The sequence below is a fragment of the Neophocaena asiaeorientalis genome, unplaced genomic scaffold, assembly GCF_003031525.2.
Source record: "Neophocaena asiaeorientalis asiaeorientalis breed wild unplaced genomic scaffold, Neophocaena_asiaeorientalis_V1.1 scaffold214, whole genome shotgun sequence".
Taxonomy (NCBI): domain Eukaryota; kingdom Metazoa; phylum Chordata; class Mammalia; order Artiodactyla; family Phocoenidae; genus Neophocaena; species Neophocaena asiaeorientalis.
The window spans coordinates 84,449-90,480 of NW_020174566.1; positions in this window are offsets into that span (position 1 = coordinate 84,449).

Consider the following 6,032-nt stretch of genomic DNA (forward strand, 5'->3'; position numbering starts at 1 on the left):
TGAAGTTGAAATAAAAGCCACAGGTGTTGACTAGAGTACATAGCTTTTCCCATGTATTTTCAAACACAAATGTCTTAGTTCTTTCCTATGCCTAAAATAGGTAGCACAACCCATCTCTGAATGCCAGCAGTACTGCTTCAAACACACACAGACTGTGGAGGAGTCACATGGATCATATTTGTGCACAACACGCTGGCAAACTGTGACACAGAAAGGCAGGAATGTGCCTGCTGAGTGTTCACTTTACTTGGTCCTGAACTTCACAAAATGTTTTTCTAACACTCTTGATTTTTTGATTGCTGATGCAGCATCCTCCAGACCTTCAAAAAACGATTTGAAGTTAAAATGAGGAAGATATATTTTCAGAAAAATGAACACTTGGTGTTATGTTTTTCCATTTCCAGGAAGGAGCATTAAGAGAAGCTGAAGAGAGTGGGGGCAGAGGGCTGCAGGGATTCTAGAAGGCTGGGAATATCAGTTAGTAGGAGGTAAAATCAACTTTGGTTTCCCAAATGGTTCTTGTTTCTAAGAGCAATTTTCACAATGAAAAGTGAACATTGAGTAGAAAAATCTTAACCTTAAAGTGCTTGAAAGGAATATAAATTTTGTCCACATAACTTTAAATGGCTGACCTTTTTAGTTGTCCTTCTTCTTCTTTGGGATCACTCTTTTATATACTCTGTTAGAAGGTCCATTTGGTATACATTTTTCTAATAAGAAAAAAGAAAGAATAGGTAAATATTATTATGAAGATTAGCCATGTTATTTTTATCTGCCTATAAAAATTCAGAGAAATAGAGAAAAAGAAACAAATGAACACAGAGCCTAACACTGACTTTTGAGTTCCCACAATCGTTAATCAATTTAAGGAAGATACATGGTTACCAGAGGTGAGGGGTGGGAGGAGGGGGAATTGGATGAAGTCAGTCAAAAGGTACAAACTTCCAGTTGTTAGATAAACAAGTATCAGGGACGTAAGGTGCAACATGATAAATAACATTAACACTGCTGTATGCTATATATGAAAGTTGTTGAGAGAGTAAATCCTAAGAGTGCTCATCACAAGGAAAAAATGTATTTTGTTCTGTATATATATGAGAAGATGCATGTTCACTAAACTAATTGTAGTAGTCATTTCATGATGTATGTGAGTCAAATCATTTTGCTGTACACCTTGAACTTATATAGTGCTGTATGTCAGTTATATCTCAATAAAATTAGAGGGGAAATACATATATACATACATACAATACATACATAAATTTGAGGAAGGGAAGGTATGAATGTTTGCCGTCTATGGATCACCATGGAAACATCATACTCCTTCCACAGTGCCCGCCCCCCACGTCAACATGTTTCACCACATCCTGCTTTTACTCCCTTCATTTCCCACTCCCCCATTCCCTACACATAGGGTCTGCTCCAGAAGTCTCTTGATTTGGGGGAGCCAAAACACAGCTCCTTTTCTCAAAAAAGGTTGCCACCCTAAAGACTTCTTCCTATGAGAGGCCTACTATGCCAGCCTCCTGCTGAGAATATTTCCAGATTGATTCTTTCAAATCTCCATCAGAAGCAGGGAGAAAGAAAAAAAAGAAAAAAGAAACTGGGACAACTCTATATTCACTGATGTAATCTCTCCAAACTTAAGAAATTTGCTCACACATGGTTTCACTAATAGTAAATTTAACTTGCATCTGCACACAGTAACTCTCTTCTTGAGTAAAGTTCATCCCTAACAGCTTCCTGGAACACACTTGCCTTTGCCAAAAAGCATATGGAAAAGAGAATGTTATCTTTTACAGGCCATTTTCAGCTACAAACCTCTCAAGGTAGAGAAGAAAATTAGTTTTATGACAGTTAGGATGGAATCCTGTTTCATTTTCCCTATCTCATTCTAACTCAGCCATACTGGACTCCCTGCTTTCCTTCTAACATGGAGGCTCACTCCTGCCTCAGGGCCTTTGCATTACCATTCACCCTGCCTCAGAAGTTGTTCCCCCACAAACCTCTCTTTCTTATCTCACCTCTTGTCTAGTCCTGTCAACTTATTAGAGAAGTTTCTCTGTCTCCTTATTCAAAACTGTAGACCTCTCTCCTCCATTCCAACTCCCATTCTCTGCTTTTACCTCTCTTCAAAACACTTATCATTATATATACTATTTGTTTGATTTTCTTTTTCTGTTATCACTAGAATATAAGCCCCATGAAGGTAAGGATTGTTTTAACATCTTTATTGGAGTACAATTGCTTTACAATGGTGTGTTAGAAGGTAAGGATTTTTATCTGTTTTATTCATTGGTACATCCTCAGCGCCTAGAAGAGTGGGAACTCAAATATTTGTTGAATAAATGAAACAGTGAATGAGTGAACAAATGAGTGAATGAGGAAATTAATATTGGGCTAAAATAGCACTAGATCTAAACCTGCACTCTAACTATCCTGTACAAATAAAAAGTATTAAATTGCACTGCAAGTGACTCACCATCATATTCAACTTAATCTTATTTTGACTTATAGGCAACATCATATACTTTGTGTAGGGCAATAATTTAAGTCATTCATTGATTTATTTGTCAATGACATCATGAATACAGAAGAAATTTCCAATTGTGTGCTAGTAATTTAGCTAGGCTTTGAAATGCTGAAAGATTTGGTGTTCTTTGATGGTGGTTATTGTGTTGTTTCCCACCCCTACTGCATGTTAAATTGTCTTCTGTCATTCCTTTTTGGTGCTATTAGATTTGCTGTCTGCCGTTGCAGTAATGGACAGCTCAAAAACAGATGTTTCTGAAGTATCATTGATAACAATGTTGTGTGGAGTCAAAGGCCAACAAGCTTGACTGATGAGGAGGAAGTTTGGGCAGCTGATACATTGCCTCAGTGAGGGAAGTTTTATACTTTCTATGCCTCAATGGCTTCTGGAAGCAGTCAGCCATTTTTAACCAGGAGCCACAGCTGTGTAGCAATACCTGATCTCTTGATTTTTACCACTTTGACATTCATCATTCTCCAATTTAGCTATCTTTGCATTATTTAGTTTCACGGCTGCTAAATTTGTGTCCTCCTACATTCTCTTCAGTAAAGTTGCTTCTCAGCACCTGTAGTTTATGCTGCAGAACTCTGACTTACAGTATCACCTGACTAGGCTTCTTTTGCCATTCTGTATGCGGTCAAGTTAGACTACTAGGAGAACTTTTAAATAGAGCACTCTTAGCTTACCAGAATAATCAAACCCCTCCCCCTCCCTACCTAAAAACTCTATTACACTATTGTGAAATACTCAGTGTTGCTGTCTTTGTAGCTTTAACTGTTTTGAGGTAGTATCAACATACTTGTGATTTCATATAATTAGATTTCATGGAACATTAGAGTTTACCCATTTAAATGACATTAGTTTTTCAGATGAGGGAATTAATGTTCCCAAAATATAAGTCTCTTGTGAAAGATCACAAAGCATTTAACTTCCTACACAAATATAATTCTATAATAGAACCTGTGCAAACCTGGTCCTTAACTCTTGTTATCTAAAAAATAGATGTGTTAATAACAAAAGATAAGAATATGTGTAAAATGTATCACTATAATCCTAATTTCCTTCACTATTCTAAAACATAGTCTAAAACATATTACATTGGGAAAATTCATTCAGTCAGTCAATATACATTATGTATCTGAATTGTGCTTGGGACTGTGCTAGGGAGCCGGGGATATAAATGTTCTTAAGAGTCATAATTCCTGTCATCACAGAGCTTACAAGATATTGGAGAAAAAATGAGTAAATAGATAGAATTACAGTTAAATATAATAAGTAGCAATACAGGAGAGAAAGAGCAAGTTATGGGAGCACAGAAGAGCAGTACATATCCTAGACTTTGATGGCAGTGTGGATCAGAGAAAGTTCTCTAGAAGAAGTGATTTGAAATTGAGATATGAACAATGAGTAGGATTTACCTGGGTGAAGAGGTGGTTGAGGGTACTGCAGGGAGAGGAAGAGAAGATCATGCATGAACACCTTGAGGTAAGAGAATACATGACATGCTAGAAGATGGAAAGGAGGCTTAACATGGCTGGAAAATCAAATGCCAGTAGATTAAGGCAAGAGATACAGCTCAAGAAATAAGAAAGATTTTATAAATTCTACAAAGGAGCTATGGCTTTATCTTAAGACCAATGAAGAAATCTTTCAAATAAGGGAGTAGCATGATAAAAAAGTAGGGTTAAATTATTCTAGTTACCAAAAAAAAAAAAAAGAAGAAGAAGAAGAATGAATTAAAGAGTGTAAAGCCGGAGTCAGGGAGAACAGTTTAAGATGCTTGTTCAATAATCTGGGCAAGAACCTTGGTGGCCTGAATGAGGGTCAATATGGAATTCAACAGATAGATGCAGTAGGGCATGGATATTGACTTGATGTGTTGGAAGAAATCATATATGACTACCAGGTTTCTAACTTAATAAGCTAGGTGGATAACAGTGTCATTTGTTGAGATGGGAAACACCAAAGAGTGAAATTGAGTGTGGAAAGCAAAGCAATCAATTTTAGACATGTTCCATTTAATGTGCTTATAAGACAGCCACATAAATTTGTATAGTAGGCCATTGGATATACAGGTCCAACGGTCAGGGAAGCTATCTTGGTTGGAGATGTAGATTTGAGAGTCATCAGAACATAGATGTTAATTGCAGCAATGAGAGCAGATGATATCATCCATTGAAAGAATATAAATTAGTAGTGAAAAGGATGAAGAACAGAATCCTGTAGACCATGAATGCTTAAGTAATGAGCAGAGGAAGAGGAACTAGGTAAAGACCATGAAAAATGAATAAACATAGAAGTCCAAGACAATCATTGTCTTGGAAAACAAAGGGAGAAAATTTCTCAGGGAGCACTGTTTAAAAAAAAATTCTCATATGCTGCTGAGCAACCAAGTGAAATAAGAATTTTAAAACATCTATCAGATTTAGTAACAAGGTTATTAACATCTTTAAGAAGAACAGTTTCAGTTATGGGAGTATAATCCTGGTTGGCATCCATTTGTCCTTTTAGTCAACAGATATATTTATTGAGCACCTGCTCTTAGGATGGTACTATTAGATGTTGCAGATGCAATGGTAAGCAAGAGCATTATCCTCATTCTCATGGAGATTGCAATCTAGTGAGGGAGACAGATATTAATAAAAGAGTCATGTAAATAAATGCTATGTTGCTGCTCTGACAAGGGAAAGAGTTATATATGAGTATACATGAAATAGAGGGGCTGTAACCTGGAAGTTTTCTCTGTGGAAATGACATGAACTAAAACATGATGGATATGTGTAAATCAACTAGGCATAGTAGAGTGAGGATACTGTGATGATTAGTGTTTTGGGTGAAGGAGAGGGCATTTGCAAAGATCTGGGACAGGAAGAAACATGGCATATCTATGGAATTAAAAGAAGGTAAGTGTGTCTAGGTATAGAAAGTAAGGGGGAGCATGGTAAGAAATGAGGGTAAGAGAGTTGGGATCATGCAGATCATGCAGCTAAGGATTTGTTTTTTATCTGAAAAGCAGTGAGAAGCCATTGAAGGGGTTTAACTGTAGGCATCTGTCTTGGGGGAAGGGGACAGAGTTGACATGATCAGAGATGCCATTAAAAGGGTTTTTCTGGCTTCTGTTAGTAAAAAACATTTGAAAGAGAGGAACCATAGATGCAGGGAAAACTGTTAGGATCCAAGTCTGCAGTGGTCCATGCAAGAGAGAGCAATGGTATGAACTAAAATAGTAGAAATGAAAAGAAGTAAATAGACTCGAGTTTATTTAGAAGGTAAAATGGGTAGTAATTTCTGATTGATTAGATATGAGTTTGAGAAAGAGAGAGGTGTTCAAAACAAAAATAGAAAAACACTTTCCAAGTTTCTGTTTTGAGCAAAGACAACTGTAACATATTTTCTGAAAAATTTGGCTGAGAAATTGGAGAGAGAAGAGAGAGTAGCTGGGGATAGACATGAGGTTAGTGAAGGAGATTTTTCCTATTTGTTTTTGTTTTTTAAGATG